This window comes from Acinonyx jubatus, chromosome F2 (genome assembly GCF_027475565.1).
Source record: "Acinonyx jubatus isolate Ajub_Pintada_27869175 chromosome F2, VMU_Ajub_asm_v1.0, whole genome shotgun sequence".
Lineage (NCBI taxonomy): Eukaryota > Metazoa > Chordata > Mammalia > Carnivora > Felidae > Acinonyx > Acinonyx jubatus.
Window position 1 is genome coordinate 44,281,576 of NC_069394.1, and position 23,495 is coordinate 44,305,070.

Below are 23,495 nucleotides of genomic sequence, written 5' to 3' on the forward strand. Positions count from 1 at the left end.
TTATCACACACACAAAAAAAAGATTCTGTAAAGCATTTGGGATTTTCTCATAAGGAAGTTGAAGGCAACGCTCCTAGAATTCTCTGTCCCTTGGATATTCTTAGTTACAGATACTCTTACTTGTTGATGACACCTCCCTGGCATTCATCACACTGTTAGAACTCTATTCTCCTCACTTTTGTTAAGTGTGGGAAAAAGCAAACTTTGACTTCCTTTCCAGAGTTCAAATATTATGTACTGTTTATCAAATATCCGGCTTCAGCACATATTTTCCCCCAGGTATGTTTCAGTCAAACCTAATATATCTGCTTAGTGTTATCCATCACAACAACAATATACTTGGGTTTTTTCCCATATATACATTTCAGAATCAAACATAATTTGGATTTGGCAGATGGTGAGTGGTATGTGGTCCAGATTTTTTAGAGTGCATTCTTCTGGTGGCGGAGGAACTAAGAAATCCTTCTTATAGAGTGTTTCCCAATAATAATACCTTTTCGGGTATGCCCATGTAGGGACATGCTTTTCTGGCATAGTTTCTTTGGCGTGCTATGAATTCATGTATAATATATGGAAACAGTACACAACAATATGTTTTTCTGCCTTCCTGATCTTTGCCCATTTTGGTCAATAATTTTACTTCTACATGTATTATGTATTCCCACTATACGTTGTTACTCTTTTTGCTTTCCTCAGTCAAATATATCGTAACGATCTTTTGAGACAAGAAGTAATCTTTTGTGTTTACCCACAATTTTACTATTCCAGGCTATTCCTTTCTTTGGGCAGATATGAGTTTCTATCTGAAATCTTTTTCCTTTAGGCTGAAGAATGTTTTTAAGTTCTTTTAATGAAGGCCTCCTTGTAACAGATTCTCTCAGACTTTGTTATTCTAAAAAGGTCCTGTTTTACTTTCATTCTTGGAGGTTATTTTTGCTGGATATAGAATTCTAGGTCAACTTTTTTAAATCTTTCAACTTATTAAAAATATCATCCCATTTTCTTTCTGGCATGCATTATGAGTAATGAGAAGTCAGTTCAATTCCTTATCTTTGCTCCCTTATATGTAATGTATCATTTTCCTCTAAAAGCTTTCTTGTCATTATTGGTTTTTAATAGTTAGATTATGATATGTCTACGCGTGGTTTTATTCATATGCATCCAGTCTTGGTTTCATTGAGCTTCTTGAATTTGTAAATTTGTTTTATATCAAATTTAGGAAATTTTCAGCCAGATTCATTCAAAATTAGTTTATGCTTTTTCTTCTTCTCCATCAAAAACTTCAAATACATGTGTGCCAGAGAACTTATTAATGTAGGCCACTGAGTCTCTGTTTACTTTTTCTGTTTATTATTTTTCCTCTCTGTACTTAAGTTTTGAAAATTTCTCGTGCACTGATTCATTGTACGAAACATTTTCTTTTGTGGTATCTAACATGTAGTTACATCAGCCAATGACTTTTTTTCTCAGATCTCTATTTTTCATCCCAAGAAGTTTCATTTGCTTATTTTGCAAATAGGCTTCACTTTTTCTCCTAATTATGTTTATATTTTCTTATAAAGTTTTGAGCATATTAAACCTATTTTAATTTTGTTCTCATTCCATCACTCTATATGAAGGCTCAGATATTCTAGCCCATGGGACTGTTTTATAAGGTCCATGAGCTAAGAATAGTTTATATATTTATAAATAATTGTAAAAATGCACACATAAATACACAATACAACATAACAAAGAAAAACACATTACAGAAACTATATGAAGACTTCAAAGCCCAAAATATTTATTTTCTTGCCCTTTACAGGAAAACATTGTTGTCTCAACCTACATCATTTCTGAATACATTTCTTTTTTTTTTTTAATTTTTTTTAAGGTTTAATTAGTTTTGAGAGAGAGAGACAGAGGGAAAGAGAATGAGCAGGGAAGGAGCAGAGAGAGAGAGAGAGAGAGAGAGAGAGAGACAGAATCTGAAGTGGGATCCAGGCTCCAAGCTGATAGCACAGAGCCCGACACAGGGCTCGGGCTCACAAACTGAGAGATCATGACCTGTGCTGAAGTCAGACGCTTAACCAATGGAGCCACCCAGGTGCCCCTGAGTACATTTCTGCTGACTGACTTATCTTCTGGCTATGCGCATCATTACTTCTTCAATGTATAGTAATCTTTGCATGCTGGGTATTACATTACTTTGCTGGTTGCCTGGATTTTGAAGTCTTTAGTTTAATTTAATTTAATTTAATTTAATTTAAATTTAATTTTAATGTTTATTTATTTTTGAGAGAGACAGAGACAGAGTGTGAGCAGGGGAAAGGCAGAGAGAGAAGGAGACACAGAATCCAGAAGCAGGCTCCAGGCTCTGAGCTGTCAGCACAGAGCCTGATGTGGGGCTCAAACTCACGAACTGTGAGATCCTGTCTTGAGCAGAAGTCAGACATTTAACCTACTGAGCCACCCAGGCACCCTTGAAGTCTTTTCAAAAGAATATTGAGTTTTATTCTGAAAAGTAGTATTTTTATTGGCCAACCATTTGATCATTTTGAGAATTATTTTACAGCTTGTTAGGGCAGGTTTAGAGTAACCTTTATCTTAAAAGTAGTTTAGCTCTACTCGTAAGGTATGGCCTTCTGAAGTCTCTCCTGAATACCCCAATTACTCAATAAGTTCTCTCCACTCTGGAGAGTCAAATTTTGAATGTCTTCCAACTCATTGTGATCTCCAGTAAGTTTTTTTTTAATATCTTATTCTCTATATGGTGTTCTTTACTCAGTCTGATTAATACCAACATAATCTTTAGTCAAAGACTTTGACTAACTTAAGCACACCAACTTAGTATTTAGCTGAAGTCAAGAGACTTTATTGATTTCTGCGGTTCTTTGTTGACATAGCTTTCTCTTAACTCAGAGTCTGCAATAAACCCATCTCATGTTAATATGAATAATGCATTTCTATGAAAATATCTGAATTGTCCAAAACAAATTTCTTAAAAAAACTCATATTTATAACCTTAAACTACTATCTTAGATAATTCTAGAAAAACACAAGAATATGCAAACACACATTCCATTAACCATCATTACAAAGATGCAACCACATCTACTATAGTCTCTACATTTTTGAGAGAATGAAGGTCAAAAGTTACACAGAGTACTGGGGCACCTGGTTGGCTCAGCCAGTTAATTGTCTGCTTTTGACTTCGACTCAGGTCATGATCTTGGAGTTCGTGGGTTCCAGCCCTGGGTTGGACTCTGCATTGACAGTGCAAAGCCTGCCTGGGATTCTGTCACCCTCTCTCTCTGCCCCTCCCCTACTCACTTTCTCTGTCTCTCAAAATAAATAAAGTTTATATTAAAAAAAAAAAACTACATAGAGCACTAATTTTTTTTGCATTTTACTGAGATTTAATTTACATACCATACAGTTTATTCATTTAAAGTATATAATACAGTGCTTTTAGTACATTCACAGAGTATCTATCACACAGTATATCTATCACCACAATTAATCTTACATTATTTTCATTACTCTAAAAAGAAATTCCACACTCCTTAGCCACCACACCCCAAGCTCCAATCCCCTGCATTCCTAAGCAGCCACTAATCTACTTCCTGCCTGTATAGATTTGGCTACTAGGGGCATTTCATCAAAAAGTAATCATATATATACATATATATATATATATATATATATATATATATATACACACACATATATACATATATATACACATATATATACATATATACATATATATATACATATATATGATATATACACACACATACACACACACACACACACACACGTATATATATACACACAGAAAGAGAGAATCCTTTGTGACTGGCTCCTTTCACGTGATGTTTTTAACTTTTATCCATGTCGTAACACTTATAAATATTTCATTCCTTTTTATCGCCAAACGCCACATTTGTATGGCTAGACCACATTTCATTTTTTTTATTAATCTGGACATTTGGGCTATTTTTACTTGTCAATTATGAATAATGTTGATATAAACACCTTTATATAAGTTTTTTGTATACATATATTTCCATTTCTCTTGGGTATATACCTAGGAGTGGAATTGCTGGGTTATATGGTAACGTTACGTTTAACCATTTTAGGAACTACCAGACTGTTTTCATACTGGTCCCACAAATCTACATTTCTATCAGCAATGGATGAGGGTTTTAATTTCTCTGTATCTTTCTTTTTTATTATAGCTATGCCATTGTGTGTAAAGTGAAATCACACTGTAGTTTTGATTTGTATCTCCCTTATGGTTAATGATGTTGAACATCTTTTCTTGTGCCTACCGGTCACTTGTGTATCTTTTTTTGAATAACTATTCAGATCTCTTATTCATTTGTTAATTGGCTTGTTTGTCATTTTATTATTAAATTTTTATAGCTGTTTGTATATTCCATGTACAAATGCCTTATCACATATAAGATTTGCAAAAGTTTTGTCCCATGCTGTGAGTTGTCTTTTCACTTTCTTCATGGGGTCCTCTGAGGCACAAAAGTTTGTAATTTTGATGATGTCCAGTATATCTATTTTTCCTTTTTTGGTGTATGTGGTTTTAGTGCCATGTTTAAGAAACCATTCATTAACCCATCACAGGTCATGAAAATTTACATCAGTATTTTTCTCTATGGGTTTTACAGTTTTAACCCTTACATTTAGGAGAATTGATTTTGTATATGGCATGAGGTAGGGGCCCCACTTCATTATTTTGCATGTGGATATCCAGTTGCCTTATCACCATTTGTTGAGAAAACTATTCTTTCCTCCATTGAGTTTTCTTGGTATCCAAAAATTGTTATTTTTTATTTTGGATCCCCAACATTATCTCAATAACCTGTGACTTTCCAGAAAACACTGAGAACTGCTATAATGAATAGACACATTCATTTTTATTTGATATACAATTCTCCAAGAAGCCATTTTAAAAAGCAAGCTTTCACTGTGTCCTAAACCCTTTTCCACCTGAGGTAAAATGGTTATGTAGGGTAGCACAGTTAATAACATATAATTGAACAAAATGTGCTTGCTAGGCAAATGAATGGCCATTGGTTTTTAAAAAATATTCAAACACATCTTCATCACCCATTGCCTATCTCAAGCAGGATAAGACTGAATATGGCCTTAAAGGACCCAACTATCCTTTCATACAATTTGAGTTTCACTCACCCACAAAAGATAAACTTAAAGCTTTACCGTAGTCCCCCCTGCTTATCTGTGGTTCCAGTTTCCACAGTTTTAGTTACCAGCAGTCAACAATGTTTTGAAAGCAGATGATCCTCCTTCTGATGAATTGTCAGAAAGTCATTAGTAGCCTAACGCTACATCACAGTGCCTGTATCCTTCACCTCACTTCATCTCATCACGTAGGCATTTTGTCATCTCATATCACGAGAAGAATAAGGGTGAATACAGTGCAATAAGACATTTGAGAGACCATGTTGACATAATTTTTGTTACAGTATATCTGAATAATTTTCTATTTCATTATTAGTGTTTTTAATGTCTTAGTGTGCCTAATATGTAAATTAAACTTTTTCATAGGCATGCATGTATAGGAAAAAAACAAAGTATGTACAGGATTCAGTACTATTTACGATTTCAAGCATCCAGCGGGGGTCTGGGAATGTATCCCCTGTGGATAAGGGAGGACTACTCTAGTATAAAATCCTGAAAGTCATGAGTTGAGGTTCTGAGGATAGACAGACCTCTGCAGTTGAATTTTGTACCACAACTTACGGTGTGCCTTCAGCTTATTTCTAAGACTCTTTAAGCTTCAATATAAATGAAGACAATAATCTATCATCTATAAAATGAAGATGATAATAAAGCTTCATTGTATTGGTGTAAGCACTTGGCACAGATTTGGACTTACAGTAAATTCTCAATGCATGTTCGTTATGATTAACTAATAAAGAGTCACCAATTATGCAAGGCACTATTAAGCACTGGAAATAATAACTTAATTAAGACCCAGTCCTTGGTTCCAAAGCAAGGACTGACATATGTTGTCTTTACCAGCCTCTTATATATTTGCTTCCTTCCTGGGTATGTTTTCACACTTAGAGTTATCCTCTTTGATCTTCACGTACTCAATGGTTTCTTTGTTTTAATCTGCTGCTCCAAAGTATAACCCCAGAATGAAACACAAGGTAATCAAACATCATCATCTACATTTTAGCTAAAACTCATTTACACCAAAGTGTGTATTAAGGTTCATGCAATCATTTATTTCCTCATTTATTCATCAATGAAACCATCAAAAGTTATTGAGCACTTACTAATGCTAAGCACTGAGCAAGATAATGGCAAAATAAATAAGACATGATTCCTAAACCCAAAGGAAGAACATAGGTTATGAATATGAATAAGAATATAAGAAATATAGTTACTTAATCATTATAATAAATGCTATAAATGTTCAAAGAAAGATACGGCAAATATGTTTGAAGGGATGATGTCAACAATCTACATGATAGTTGTCATGGTCTGTGTTTCACTAAAGAGGTCATCTTACAAGATTAAAAAAAAATAGAAGAAAAATTACCACTAATTCACAGTTGAGACTATATTACAAACGAACTATTTTGCTTAATGGATCGGGCTTTTTTTTTTAATTACTTTTTTAACGTTTTCATTTTATTTTTTGAGAGACAGAGACAGAGCACGAGTTGGGCAGGGGCAGGGAGAGACGGAGACATGGAATGTGAAGCAGGCTCCAGGCTCTGAGCTGTCAGCACAGAGACTGATGTGGGGCTCAAACCCACAAACTGTGAGATCATGACCTGAGCGGAAGTCCAAAGCTTAACCGACTGAACCACCCAGGCACCCCTGTTTTTATCTTTAATTTCTTTCAGTTGAATAGACTGTTATTCTTGTTTAACATGTTGTGTTTTGGAATCATTATAATCATTTGAAAACAATTAAAGACTCATGTCATATAGACTAACTCTGAATTAGTTTCTGTTGATTGCCAGTAGGTTAATGATCTCTCCAGCTTATTGATCAGGTTCTCACCAGATTACCTGCAATTTTATGCATTAACTCCTTATGAAAAGCACCTGTGTTTAGTGTAATATCTTCTTTAGCGATGCCGTTCTCACAGTTATTCATTCTTTGAGTATAAGTTGAGTAAGACCAAGTTGTTTCCTAAAACCAGAACTGATTCCACTTTGTCCAACAAGAATAAAAAAAAAATTTCAGAATATAAATAGTTTAAAGATACTTTTTTTCTACTGTAAATGGCACACAGATGGTGCTTAACTGTTCTCTGAATCAATTCCAAAAATGTGCAACATCCTTAATAGAACTGAAGATGGTTGAGGTTCTATGAAAATCTTTAGAACTTATAATGTTTTTCTAGATTTTAGATTGAAATTTTATTACTGGTAAAAAGTTGTTTGGAGGAAAATCCACTTTTATAGTGAATGACTTTGAATGACATTTAACAATGTCTGTCTAATAAAATATTTTAATTTTCCTTGTACATTATTGCATGGATAGTTAAGACTCTAAAAACCCAAATACTTCCGTCTTCACCCCCACCCCCTGGCTAGCTTGTGTGCTCACAGATGGAGCTTTTAACAATTTTATTTGGATTTCACTCTTCCTTGAAAGATGTATCATTCTGTTTCCAGAACTCTATCTCTACATGTTTTATTTTCTTGCATTTAATTATTCTTTCTTCTCTTTCATATTCTTCTATTTCATGCCTTTTCTTTCTTCTTATCCTTATAATAGGAAATGATAAAAGCAAGGTAAATGAGAGAAAAAAGAATAAAAGGAGGAAGGACAGGATCTGTAAATCACAGGATTCCTACAGAAAGCCTGACATATCCCCAGTGGCTCTCGTACACAAGCGCATATCCACATCTATAAAATAACCTATATGCTATGTCATCTTCCCGTTATGGAGTCAATGAGGCCTTGAAAACAGTCCTGGAAAGTCTTGGGCTCAAGGAAACACAGAAACACATATCATTCAAATAGAATAGTACATCGTTAGAGAGTGTCACCATTTCGCAAATGAACGTGGAAAGCCTGAGTGCCCACAATCAAATAGCCGACTCTTGCTTGGAACATTAAGAACATTCACAGACCAGCAGAGCTGAAGGTGGTGCTTCTACTTGAATCACCTCTCTAAGGTCCCTGAAAGAATGTTTATCCACTGAGGATGTTTCTGTTCAATACTACTGTGTGCCAGTCACTTGACTTGGTCCTACCTTGCGGAGACAAATGACAAATGGTCCCTGATTACAAAAACATATAGCATGGAGGCAATTGCATAGACAGTAACAAAGAATCTATAGGGTCCAATAAACAAAGAGTTATTTATTCTGCCTGTGGGCTGAGATGGAAATGGGCAAGAGCAGATTGAGAGACTCAGAATATCTGAAAAGGGCGTAAAGATTGAAGAATGCCCTACTACTAACAATTACTATGGATAATAACCACAGTGAATTGGTTTGACTTGGGGATGATTGCTTACATACAGTAAGGACCAACCCAAGCCTGAGTATTAACTTTTTCTTCTGGCAAGACAGAAATGTACAACCTTAAGCTATGCCTGAAGATGCTCTGATGGAATCTTTCAAAGAAAAAGAAAATATAATTAACAAGCTAGATGTTTTACTCCATAATTTTACTTGTGGCAGGGTTGGCACATTCAAATTCCCATAAGGGCCAAACAGAAAGTGTAAATGAGTGAGTGGAACAGGGTAGAGATTAAACACATATGAATAGAGTTCATTTCCATAAAGAAAAACACAAAGCCATTTCAGCCTTTCATTTTTTTTTTCAACTTTTGATAAATACACAGGTTCAGAGAAATAATTCTCTGACATTTGCTCTCAATTTGGGAGAACACTAGGAATTATTGGGAACTGGGGCAAACTGGAGAGCCCTTGAACTGCCCCATGAGGGTAGTTGCTACTTAACTTCAGCCAATTTTTGCCATTCCAGAATGTGGAACAAATATCAACAGATATTTGAGTTATTAAGAACTGGAAATATTAATTGTGTGTGAATTATCCTAATTTTTATAAAGCATAATTTGCTTAAAGTGGAAGTCACTCTTGTGCAAGTCAGGGAGCATTGGCTACTTTATGTGGACATGTTCCCAACACCATGGTCAAGATACAGAGCATTTCCTTTTTCCCAGAATGTTCTCTGATGCAGCTTTTCCATCTACCCTCTCCCACCATACCTGGCCCTTGACATTTATCCACATGTCTTCTATCCTTATAGTTTTTCCTTTAAAAATTTTTCATAGAAAAGGAATCCGTATGAAGTCTTGCGCGACTTGCTTCTTTCACTTAAAATGATGATTGCTATGATTTTACCCATGATGTTTCATGTTTAAGTATGTACATTTATTTTTATTTCCTAGTGGTATTCTATTGTAAGGTTATACCATAACTTGCTTACCATTCACCAGTTGCTGGATATCTGAGTCGTTTTCAACATTTGGCTATTATGAATAAAGCTGTTAAGAACATTTTTCTACAGGTCTTTGTGTGCATTAATTTACATTTATATTTCAAAGGGGAACTGCTGGATTTTATGTGTGTGTTTAATGGGAAACTTTTCTAAAGGGGCTGTGACATTTTTCATTCTCACCAGAAATATTTAGGAGTTCCAGCTGCTTTAGAACCTTTCCAACTCTTGATATATTTATTCTTTTTTGTTTTAAATTTTAATTATTCTCATGTATTTGTGTTGGTATGATTATGATTTTATTCATTTAAACATTTTTGAAATGTTTATTTATTTGTTTTGAGAGAGAGAGAGAGCAAGGAAGGGACAGGGAGAGAGAGAGGGAGAGAAAGAGAATCCCAAGCAGGCTCTGTACTGTTAGCACAGAGCCAGATGAGGGGCTCAAACCCACAAACCCTGAGATTATGACCTGAGATGAAATCAAGAGTCAGACACTTAATGGACTGAGCCACCCAGGCACCCCAGGCTGCATTTAATAAAATGCATCTTTAACTTATCATAGTTCTCCTTCAAATAATAGTGTACCACTTTTTGTACTGGAAGAACCTCATAATAATATGCTTCCTTTTCCTCCCTCCCACCATTCGTACTATTTTTGTCATATATTTTACTTTTACATGTGATATAAAAACCATAATATTTTTGCTATTCCTTTTCTTATAGAATGTCAATGACATGTGAAAAAGATAAAAAATAAGTGAAAAAAGTCTTCTCTGTTTATTCACATTTTTATCATTTCTGGGGATAATTCATTCTTTTGTGTAGAAACAGACTTCCAACTGGCTCATATTCGTTATGCCTATAAAACTTATTTTAACATGTCTTCAGTACAGGTGTGGGGATAAATATTTTCAGTTTTGGTTTTTAATCTGGAAAATTATTTTACCTTTATTTTTTAAAGGGATTTCTGTTAGGTACAACATTCTCAGTTGACAAGTTTTATTTCTTTACCAGTCCAGATGTCACGTTCATGACTTTTGGCTTATTTACTTTCTAATAAGCAGCCTACTGCCATTATTAGCTTTGTTCTCTATATGTTTCTTTCTTCTTTTTTTTTTTTTTCTGACTGCTTCACAGTTTTTTTCTTTCCTTTTGTTTTTCAGCGGTTTGACTATGATGTGCCTAGGTGTATTTAGTGTACTTAGTGTTCTTTGAGATTTTTTGAAATATTAATTGGTGAAGGGTAGCATAATATATATAGCACTCTAAAATATACCACTGGATATATTATTTTACACTGTAAACACTTGAAAACCAGCAAATTCAAGGAGAGGCTTTCTCTCAGATCCCCCAAAAGGAACTCAGTTGTCATAGATCCCTTCCCTGAAAGTTTCATCAACCAGGGAGGACCGACTCACCACAGGAGAGGAGATTAGAAGTCCACACCACACCCAGACAAACTTCATCACAAACTATCATACCTACTATCTATTCTTCTAGGAGCCATTCATGTTTCCCCAAAATCATTTAGTCTCCCCTAAGAGCCCTACATTCCCTTCCCTATTAAGATGTCATTTCATCTTAATTCTAAAGCCACCTCTTGACTTACTCATTTTTTTCTGGGTATTTCCCACATATGTATGAATTATACATGTTAATAAACTTCTGCATGTTTTTCTCTTGTCTTTTATTACAGGAGTCTCAGCTACAAACTCAGAAGGGTAGAGGAAAAATTATTTTTCCTCCTCTACATCGGCTTCAGTCAATTTTGGAGAATTCTTGGCCCGGATCTCTACCTATATTGTCGTAGCCCACTCATCCCTCTTCATTCCGGAATACCATCCAGGTATTTAAAGAGTTTGATAATGTCCTACATATGCACAAATGCCCTGATAGACATTTTATAGAAATAAAATAGATTTCTTTAGTGAAAATATGCTCTATGTCCAGAAATTACTCTGCTAAATATTTTAATTTATTAAGTTTACCAATATGCACTTCCATGGTAAAACGATAATTCAGCTATTATTAAATTTAAGTCTAGGGGAAAAACAGAATTTCACATTTGTTTTATTCAGGGGGCTGAAATAATTACCTTTTGTATTTTCTGTGAGGGAGAATATGATCGTTTGAGATTTGCACAAATTTCCTGATTACAGACAGTGGCACAAGGAATAATCCAGACTGGACTTCAGCCAAATACATGGAAATCTAAGGCAGGGTTTTCTGACCCAAATGACTCTAATTTGCTTTTAGACATTTGGTGTTTTAATAAACAAAACATCCATTAATTTAGGCCATCTGGGAAGTACTTCTATGCTTGGGCCATGAAGTCAGGGATCTTTCTGCCCTGCTATCTTTAACCAGATTATTTGTGGCAGTGAGGTTCAGACACTCAGCATTAGGCAAGATAGTCCCAATTTTTGACACCAATCTTTTTGATAGCGGATATTCCAAATGATCTTTTAGATACATGCTAGTTTACATTAAATCTCATTCTCTCCTTCCTTCTTTCCTTCCTCTTCATTTTTCCATTTGTTGTCCACTATAAATTCTTGCCAAACAAGTATTCTTACATCCCTACACAGGAAAGTGCTGTTTTTAAACTTCAGTAAGTTTAAATTTAAATAATTTTTTTACTTAGACTTATCTTATGCAGTTATAGTCATCAAATCAGTAGTTCTCACACATCAGTACACCCAGGAATCACCTGAAGAGCTTGCTTGTTGAACCAGATTGCTGGGCCTCGCTCTGAGGTCTCTGATTCAGTAGGTCTAGGGGTGGGGCTTGATAATTTGCATTTCTTGCAAGTTCCCAGGTGATGCTGATGCTGTTTGGGAATCCCATATCAAATTGTGGTTTTGCTGGGCTAATTATGTGTAAACATGAACCCATATGTTTTCTAATATAATAATGGATGTTCAGTATGTAACTATGAAAACCAATGTTTGCTTTGTGAACCACCAAGAAATTTTCTCACCTATCCCACCTTTTCTGGAAGAATTTTCCAGCAGATCTCACTGGATTCCCCTGATGAATTACCCTCTGTTTGGTTATTCTTCTCAATTTTTTTTCACTTGTACTGTAAGTTCAGAATGCCTATACTGTTAGCCGACGACATATAAAATATCACTTGGCATACCCTATACTTCCAGCATAAATATAAAGGGGTTATCAGGTACCCATTAGTTTTGGCGGGGAGGAAGGTTTGTCTCAAGGAACCAAGGGAAAAATGCCCACACAACATTCATTAGCACAGAAAGCCTGGTATTCACAGCATAACTTCCGACAGCTCCCGACCCTCCCTTTTCCTGATCTTTGCCCCTAAATCTGGCTGAATGACATCATTTTTCTGAATCCCAGAAAGCCATGTTCTCTTCGTCATATTACTTGTAAACCAGTATTTAGTAAGTAATGGGTTTGGAGAACCGCATTTAAGGATGGATGTTTATTGGTATACATTGACATCGATGAATGTAAGTGCAGATTAGACAAATAATATGACAAGGAGATTACTGAGGTATCATCATTATTTTTTCTGTTATTGTCTAATGATCATTACTGTCACTAATGCTCTTAACAAGTCAACAATGACAAGGTCAGCAAAATCAGAAAGGAGATGAAAATTCAAGACATTTTCTAAAACCGCCTCTCAGCTCTTTAGGTTAAGACGCTCGTGCTATATTTTCACAAACAAAATGAAAATGCACACCTTGCTTCCTTTCACCCTTAGGAATTCCCTTACAATGCCGTTCTCATCTGGAATGTCTTCCTTTCTCACCTCTATCAATTCAAACTTGACCTTTGCTTTAAGGCGCAGCTGGAACACCACCCCTCTAACAGAGCCTTCATCAATCTTTCATTCCTGGGAACACCTAAAGCAATTATGGAATGTACAGTTTAGCACTTATATTCTGTCATGTATTTTTCAACATTGTTTAATAAAATTTTCTCCTCCACTGAAAAGAGTGTCCCTTCCAGCCCCAATAAATGTACTATTTTCCCACTGGTTCATCTTTGATTGTATTTATATGTTCTAATAACTCCTAAAGAAACATCTAATTATATTGCTTTTCTTGTTACTTAAATCCATTTCTTATCTTACTCATAGTTGAAAATCGTCGGAGTCAAAATTTTGCTATTAATTCATTGTGCAATCGTAAATTTTATATATGTGTGTATCTTACCTCTTGCCTTCTTCATAATTTTCGTTTAATTTACTATGGCCAATACAATGTAATTTTACAGAGAATTGGTCATTTTAACTCAAAGATTCGAACATGGAGTCCTAGTTTTAGATTAGTTGCCTAAACAAATAAATAGGCTCTTAATAATCCTGACTTCAAAAGTCAAGAAAAAAGCACCCCTAATTTTATATCCATAAGAAAGAAATTATAAAGCATGATATAATTTTCCTGCTTCGGGGAAAAAAAATACATAATAGCTAGCATCAGGAAAGTTAAAGTTGTGGCTACAAAACATCATGTAACTAGTTTATTTGCATTTTTCTTTTGTCAACAGCCATTTGGCATCTTGTAGACAATGCTAATGTCTATACGATGCCAAAATATTTACCGTAACAGTCAACTGACATGTGAGGGGAAATCAACATGATTTCTTTCATACCCTTGGTGCTAAATCACTGGCTCAACTTATTTTTTTTAATGGAAACAGCCATATTAACTGGAAGTTTATATCCTAGTCTCTCCAATTTAGGCTAAGAGTGAGGAAAACATGGATATTTCTTTTGTCTCTGCCAGGAGGCCCTTTGCCGCTCTGTAAAACCTACAGAGGAGTCCTGGCTAAGGGAGACAGGTCGGGTCTAGGGGCAGCCTGCTGAGGAGGAAGGGGAAATGCGTTATCGATCACAGAGATTGTCTCAAGAAGCTTCTACACGCACAAATAAAAGCTCAGCTGAAAACTGTGGTGATACTGAAAGCACGGTAAATTGATTCAGAGGAGGGGACAAACCACTTTTTGATCAGAAAAGGCCACCATTCAGCATTTTCCCTTTCCTTAAAGGTACAGAAAATAGTATTAAACTAAGCAGTAATAAGTTATGTCCTGCCATATTCTAATTACACCATAGTTGTTTTTTTTTCCCCCCTTGAATTTGATGACAATTCCGATTCGGACAGTTTCCACTGAGGTGTAAGAACATTCCATTGTAACCTGTAAAACTTATTTTCCAAAAAAGTTCTGAGGTAAAACCAGTACCTGATACAAAAGGGAAATAAACCTTGGAGCCAGAAGCCTTGGATCCAAGCCTCCTTCCTTATTAACCGGTTCTGTTTTACCATTAACTAGTTATGTCAGCTTGGCCCGGCTGCTTTCATTGCCTGAACTTAATTGTCTCATCTGTAAGATATAATTACTAATAACCATTTTACCACTCTGTGGTGAGAGTAAATGAAATAACACATAGACATATTCTTTGTCAACTAGAAAAAGCCAAAAAAATAAAATAAAATAAAGTAAAATAAAATAAAATAAAATAAAAAATAAAATAAAATAAAATATAAAATAAAATAAAATAAAATATAAAATATAAAATAAAATAAAATATAAAATAAAATAAAATATAAAATAAAATAAAATAAAATATAAAATATAAAAAAATAAAATATAAAATAAAATATAAAATAAAATAAAATATAAAATAAAATAAAATATAAAATAAAATAGCAGCAGCCCAGATCACTGACTTCTTTGTTGTTATCATACCATCAAAGAAGAAAGGGCTATAGCGCTGTCACACCTTGTCATGTACTTTTCATAGCTGCACCAAGCTTTATCAGTGTCCCTAAAAATATGGGTGCTTCAAGTTCCCACCCTCTTATGAATATTTAGTGGCAACTTGAATAAAGCAGCTGCATGATTAATTTAATTTTTCTTTTCTTTTGAAAGTTAGTGATGTGTGGGCAGAATGCATTTGGCCAGTGAAAAGTTTTTTAAAAAGTGCACAAGACGTAGAGTGCCAAACAAAGATGGCAACCACGTAAAAAACTAAACCAACTGACTCCAGTGTAATTCAACCTGCAGTGGTGGACGACATTGTCAGATCCATAGAATCTGGAAAGCTGGAAGAAAGAAATCGAGTTCTCCTCCTCTTCCCTCATGAGATAATCCCCTCTACAGTTTCATGACCAGCTAGATGCTCTTCATTACATCCTAGTCAGGAATTTTCTTCTCCCCTCTATAGCTAATGTGTCAGCTGATCTCACTGTCATCCCTTAAATGCACGACAATTTTTCTAGATTCCTTCTGAAATTTTTTTCTAGGTATCACAAATTATGATATCCACCCCTGGCATGAGATATCAGAGAATCTTCTAGGGAGAAGGAGCAAGGGGCATGACTTTCAAAGCACTAAATATTTTCAAAAGTTCGTTCAGCCAAATGGAGATTTACACAATCCTAAATACATATCATTTGTTTATGAATGTTTCCAGGTCTCCATACAATTTTTTTTTACCAAATGGTAATTTTTTTAGCAGATATTCCGATACTCTCACCATACTAGTAATTTTTAAACTGTATCTTTTTATTAAGGTTGTGATATTGTAAACACAGCTTGGCTTATTTTACACATAAAGTTAATGCATATGTAACCTATTAGATTCAGAAATTAATTTATAAAAATAATGTATTTTCAATTTTAAGTTCTTACCATTCTTTAAGTGCTCTAACATCACTGCTCTTCTTGTTCTACAGCCTTTTTGTCAAATGTAATCAAGGACTTTACCTGAAATATAAAGCCATAAGTTTTCCCACCCACAGGTGGAAAATTGAAGACATTTGTTTTATCAGGAGCTGGATAAAGAACAAGAAAAATTGAAAAGAGAAAAAGGAAAATTGAAAATGTTTTAACTCATATTCTCCAGGCTGCAGAAGACTGTGACTTCAAAATAAAGTACTTCCTTTTTTTACTGATTTATTTTGGTACAGGCACTCATCCTGTTTGACTCAGGAATGCTAGGCTTTTATTAGATTTCCCACTCCCAGGTACCTCTGGGAATGCTGAGAGCCGTTGTTATATGTTCTCAAAATCTTTCCTGGTACTCAGCAGTCACTTGGAAAAACCAACATCTTAACTCTGGACCCTGTTCCCTGGCTTTGAGTTGAGTTTCAATTCATGTGTGTTTCAGGGTGAGGGTGTTTTTCCCTCTTCTTTACCTTCACCCCAAGTACAGTGACAACCTCAACCTTCAAGTCCCTAAAGAACAACAGGACTATATGATGCCTAAGAAGACTATTCCTGAAGCAACCAGAGAAAGGAATTATAATACAGAAGACTTAGAATCGGTTGTAGTTATTTTCAGAATCTATAGTCAAGGGTCTCTTGGCACCATTTTTCCCCCTTAGATCTTACCCTGCCTCACTGGAGTAAAAGCTCAACATCCCTGTCATACTTTTCTTCTTCTACTTCATAGAGTCCTGCTTAAGTCTTGGTGGATAGGCAAGGTGAACTTTCTAAATACACCTCTTCTCCTGTAGTCTATATGCCAACTCAATGAGGCCAGAGAGAAAAGAGATGACTTTTCCATCCCTCTGACTCCCCCAGGAATCCTCAGTTTCAGCCCTGACTGACCTCTCCTTAGCCTGATGCATGGGGACCATGCATTCTCTTTGGGAAGAACACTATCCCCCACCCACAGGTGTTGGTGTTTCAGGCTTCCCTCAAGAGAATTCCACAATTCAAATAATTCTCTGTGTATTTCCAAAAGTGTGAAATGCTAAGAATTGAAAAATGTCAATGGAGTCAAGGAAGTTGAGATTAAGCCATAAAGCTCTAGTTTCTGTTTCTAGCATTTTGTGAGTAAATGCTTGCACAGGAAAACTCACAAACACATGCATCCCCTAAGAACAAATGAAGAAAAAATAATAGCCAATCTAAGTCAGAATCATATTATCAAAGAGAACATTTGCTATCCCGGTCTTAAGTACCATCATATGGATTTTTCTGATTTCAGGATTTTCTCAAAAAGAAAATATAGGTAACTTTCTGTCTGAATAACTTTAAAAATCCCACAAACCTGCTCAGAGTAGACAAAAGGATCATAACAAGAAGATAAGGAAAACAAACAAACAAACAAACAAAACCCTCTACCCTAGAAGGCAGAAATTAGGTTCCAGTAACTTAAGACAATTCTTTTTACAGCAATTTTAGATTCATGGCAAAATTGAGAGGAAGGCACAGACATTTTTCCTACACCTACTGCCTCCACACGTGCATAATCTCCCCCTTTATCAAATCCCCCAGGAGAGTGGTACATTTGTTATAACTGATGACTCTCCACTGACACAATATAATCACCCCAAATCCACGATTTACATCAGGGTTTACGCTTGCTGTTGTCTATTCTATGGGTTTGGACAAATGTATAATGACATATCCATCATAATAGTATCGTACAGTTTTCCCACTGCCCTAAAAATCCTCTACCTAGTCATCTCTCTCCTCCTCACAATCCTTGGCAATCACTGATCTGTTTACTCTCTCCATAGTTTTACCTTTTCCAGAATGTCGTATAGTTAGACTCAAGTATGTAGCCTTTTCACATTGGCTTCTTTCACTTAGTAATATGCATTTAATGTTCTTCCATGGGTTAATTATAACTTAGTGAACATTCTATCTTATAATTTTCCTAAAGTGTGTGAACAAGTTTCTATATGGATATGCGTATATGTTGTGTTATACTTACTCCAGATCCATAAAAATGTCGGGCAGTTTAATATTTATTTTACCACTTGCTTAAAGTTTACTAATTTCTTTATAGCACTTCCTAAATCTAAACCTTTAAAATCACTGAAAATATGTTATACTAAACTTCCAAGCAGTCACCAGCTCCATTTTCGAATAATGTCATGTACCAAGCTTTTAAAGTGTAAACATATTTTCAATAGCTTTGGCCCTTTGTGGTAGATAGAATCCTATGATAACATCAAATGAGTAACACTCTAGTATAGCAAGTGTGGGCAGGACCTAGAACTGGCTTCTGACCAAAGGGATATGGAAAATGCAATGGGATAGTCATGGCCCTGGTCAGGTTACATTTTATAGCAAGCGTGGATGGACATTTCAGGTGTAATTAGGGCCTACAATTAGTTGGCTGTAAATTAATACAGAGAAAGATTTTACTGGGTGGGCTTGACCTAATCCATTGATGATTTTGAAAGAGGGTTTAGGAGTCAAAAATTCTCTTTCCTACTAACCTCGAACAAGCAAACTACCATGAGTTTTACTGTTTCAAGAAAACGAATTGTGGCCAGGGCCACATAAGTTTGTGAAGAGGACACTGGGCCTCAGATGAAACTCCAGCCAAGGGAAGCCCCTCACTTAAGCCCCTGTGAGATCGTGAGCAGATAGTCTAGCTATAGTGGCCGTTCCCAGATTTCTGACTCATGGAAAACTGTGAGCTCCTAAGTGTGTTGCTTAAGCTACCAAGTTTGTACTAATTTGTTATACAACGATAGAAAACCAATACTTCTTTAATCAGAAAACATTTATTAAGCACTTACTATGTGCCAGGAACTACTCTAGCATTGGGGGTACAACCCTCAAAAAGACAGGAAAAGTCCTTGCCCTCAAGAAAATTCCATTATGCGCTGAAGGAGTGGGTCACTGCTGTACTCCATTTAATACAACCAGCCTTTTCTCTTTTTATCTGAGTCATGTCAGTTAGTTGGATGTTTTCTGTTTCATTAGGATAACACTAGCTGCTACAACAGAGAGATCTCCATATGTCAGTGTTTTAATATAATACAAATGTACATATATATATATATATTTTTTTTTCTTGCGCAACAATTCTGTGAGAATGTTTGGCATATAGCATTCCACATGATTCAGGACAAAGAATCTTTCCATACTGTGACACCACCATCCCCTCCAGGTCTCATGGTATTTTGCTTACAGATTAAGCAAACACACTTCTCTTTCCCATGGAGAAAAGAAAAGTGAAAGGAGAGAAGGCACATTTGTTTCTTTATCAGTTCAGCTTGAAGTGGTATACCTTCACTCGTATTCCACTTAGAAGAGTTCATCTCATGTAGTCAGCTGTACAACGGCTTCTTAGCAAATAATCTCCATTATGGAAGGGGAACATGGATATTTGCTAGACAGCTGGATGTGCCTGCCAGAAATCTTAATGGCTTGATATTTGGCCTCAGGTAGACCAAACTATATTATGGTCATTGAATGGATGAATGAATGTGCTTAGGTACACATTTGGGAATGATGTAGTATGCAGATTGAGCCCATAGGGTATCATGAACATCTTGTTTTGGTTTGCGCAATATTCCTTCTCACTTCTGGTAACACATTCTTTGTGCTTTGTCTAGAGCCATAAAACCCACTGCCAACCACTGACAGGGGAACACACTGGCCAGGCCTTGTCATTCCAAGTGGACTGAACCAATCTGGGCCAGTCTGGGTTCTCCATGGGGTTTAACAGTTGGAAGGATGCAGATATAGGAGTACCAGCACTTGTCATGCCCTTCATAAGAAGAGCGTTCATAAGAAAGAAAACCTGACAGACCAGTAGTGAAGCCCCAGCCCAATGTTATTTTATTTTCTCATTTTCATTTATCATACATCATTCTTACTTATATTTTATCTGATCTGGTTCCTAAAGAATGAGCAGCAGGGAGAGACAGGAATTAATTAACAATGAAGACAAGTGTGTGAATAATGCAAGGGAACATGTATAGAAGATGGTGGCCTGACTGGATGACAGGGAGGACAGAGGCTTAAAGGAAGGTACAGTTGCTCAGTAAGATGGGGCCATCCCAGAAAACATCTTTAAAGCTGGAAAATTAGTGTGAGGTTTCTTCTGTGGGTGGTAGGTAGACATTAAAATTTTTGAAAAAAACAGTTATATTGGATCATAAAACTAAATTAAGAATCCATAAAACTTCAGAGTTGGAAAGACGTAGAGATCATTGTATCAAACACTTCTATTCTCTCTATAATTAAGTTCAAGGTCAAAGTTGAAAGTTGGATGATTGGAAATTTACCTTGTGGGAAAATGAAAAATGGAATAGTGCAGGGTGATGTCACAGTAGGCTTGAGTTAGGAAGGCGGTCCTGAAAAAGCAAGGATGATTATTAAAAGCATTCCATAGACAGAAACAAAGTAAGGAAAAGTTACACGCATGGAGACTTTAATTGAGGAAATGGAGAAAGATGCTACCACTGACCAAAACGAGGAAGTTGAGTGAGAATGCCAGTTCAAGGGAAATACCACCAATTCTCTTTTAGATGCACACGTTTGAAGTATGTTGAGTTTCTGAATATAGCATATCACTCGGGAAAACTTTCCAGTAGAACTAGTTACAGAGCACATATTATGGGCTAAGTATTGTGATAAATGATTTATAGATATTATCAAATTCGATCCTCACCACACTTCTTGGGGGTGTTTAACAAGATGGTTTAACAGCTTTCCCTAAAGTCCCCCAACTACTAAGGGTCAGGGCTGGGAGTTTCGCCAAGACTCAGCTGTTTTCCAGGCTCATATTCTTGATAGTGATGTCTCCCATTATTCTGCCTTCCTGAAGTCAACCAACATGACTCCGTGACTACCTACATATAGGATCTGAAGAAGGTGAAAGGGATAGATACTCCCAAAGCATAGGTGTATATATTGATGCTTAAATTATTCATATATAGACGTAACGTGGTGGCTTTGAAAAAGATATGAGTCACTTCTCAAGTTGTGATAATAAAATGAGAAAAGCGTACAGAATCAAGGCACAGTCTTAAACACCCACATCCACAAGAAAGTCCTCACCAGCAAAAAAGAGCTAATAACAGGGCAGAAAAAGCAATCTCAGAAAACAGAAGATTTAGAAATGGCAGGTTTTAAAGTCTGTAATACCTTAGAAACCAAGGAAGAGGTTGAAGAAGATGGATTTGATTACTTTGGTCAAAAGCAATTAAAAAAAAAATCAAGCTAAAATTGTGAAAAATAGATTTGGCTATTACCGTACGTAGTGATCTTAGAGGGTATAGTCCCCTATTAATGCAGAACTAGTTTGGGGTGGTTAAATAGAGAATTCGAGGTACGGAAGTAAGAACACTAGGTCTAATCCTGTTTCCACATGGATTTTTGTCTTCATCTGTCTCTACTTCATATAATCCTAACCGCATATAATCTATATTTCTGCATTCGATACTGTATCAGCATACCTATTTCATTCGGACTTTGATCCTTTGCTACTTGGTCCCCTCAATGATTCTCAGACCAGCCATTACTTCACAGGCATCTACATGTTCTAAAAAGAACAGATATTGCTGTCTGTGTTCTAAATCACAGTGACTTAGAACAGGCAGAAATCCATTACAGGGGAAACCAGTGGGAAAGAGCTGTGTCGTGATAAAGGAAAGCGGACAGCCTTGATAAAGCTTTTTAAAGGAATTCCTTCCTTTCCCCACTGTTACCTGTCTGGCCGCAAATCACTCACAGCCAGACGGAGCGAGGCTTGCAAGAGCTGACTTACTGGCAGAGACCAAACTGTGTCACTTCTCAAAGCGGGAGTAGCCAGACCGGCTGCAGAAGCAGCCTTCCTTCTAGATTTCAACATGGAATTTTTATGTGGTTGTGCCTGCTCCTCTTCAGTGTTATAAAACAGTCAAGCAAGATGAATATGGCTGGTAATTTATACTGGAAACTTGCATTGAATTATACTTGGATGACTTATTAAATGAAGGATATTATCAATATTACATCTGTCATAAATGAAAAACTCCACGTTTGAATGGATCTAATCCATTCATTGTTTTATGAGCACGCTGGCCTCCAGAGAGAGTCACAAATCCAAATGATGTTCCTGAGTGATGGATTTTATGTTCTCTTCTCAGGCATGGCTGAAAAATGTGCGAAATCCTTATGTAGAATGAGGGTTCCCCTCTGGCCAAGCATCGAAAGAGTCTTTTATAGAAAAATTTCACGCGACTATCAGAAAATGTTTCTGTCCAGCTTCAAAGATTAGGAAAGGCAAGGTGGTGAGTGGCAGATGGGTATCTCGGCATCAGATAAACAGAACTGCATAAAACCTCTTGTTTACTTAGTAGTCCCCATAAAATCATTTGATACAAGAGCCTGGATTTGGAAGTCTAGGCTTCCTCCACTCAGTGATCATTGTTTAATTCACCCATTGTGTTTTGCAACAAAGCTCAGGAAATTAAAAACTGCAACAGTTTCCTCATTTCCTTAAGCAAATTCCCTATTATATATGATATTTTGCTTTGATTTGTCATGCTTAATCTCTCTTTGGTGAACTGTAATATCTTCCATGAAAGGCAGGATCCATTTTGTGTAAACTCAAGTCTAAAATAAAAATGACTGGCTGGCAATGTTCTTTAGAAGCTTTACACATCCTCTCTTATTTAATCCTATAAGGCCTCTATAAGATAGGTTATATCATTATACTAATTTTCAGGTAATAAAACTGAGGAATAGACAGTGTTGTCTGTTTCTCTCAAAATAAATAAATAAACTTCAAAAACATAAAAAAATAAAGTAAAAATTGCCTAATGTTAAACACTGTGCTTCAGAACTCTGGAACTCTCACTCTTAATCATTGACTATAAGTCCTCATAAAGGCACTTTAGAAGAAAATCTCCCAGAGTGAATATACATTATTCTACTGATTGAAAAGTGTCTAGTGTAACAGATGAAAAAGGGATCTCAACGAAGCATATCTTTTTGAAATTTCATAGTAAGAATGAGGAGTAGTAACTAAAAGCTTCAGAAAGAATAAATATCACCTACTCAGAAATGGAGAATCACATGACGTAAGGCATTTTAAACTAAGTTTCATTACTAGAAAGAAGATCACAGAGAACATTCTCAAATTTGGGAGAAGTAAATTTTAGCCTAGAATTTTATGCCCAGTCTTTTAAGCAGTAGACGATAGAATGAAGACATTTACAAACAAGTATGATCTGTGAGACCTTACCTGCTATGAATTCTTTTTTAGGGAGCTCCTTCCGAGTGAACTGCAGCAAAAGCAAATGAGCAAACCAAGAGAG

At 35.9% G+C, this 23,495-nt stretch overlaps 1 long non-coding RNA gene across 1 annotated transcript; it reads right to left on the reverse strand.

The window, feature by feature from the left end:
- Positions 1–12,971: 12,971 nt before the first annotated feature.
- On the reverse strand, positions 12,972–21,898 carry LOC106974880 (uncharacterized). The gene is made up of 4 exons (XR_003421477.2): positions 21,651–21,898; positions 20,478–20,546; positions 16,129–16,203; positions 12,972–13,334 (listed from the first exon to the last, which is right to left on the reverse strand). It is a non-coding gene; the product is annotated as an uncharacterized LOC106974880 (long non-coding RNA).
- Between the last annotated feature and the right edge of the window lie 1,597 nt (positions 21,899–23,495).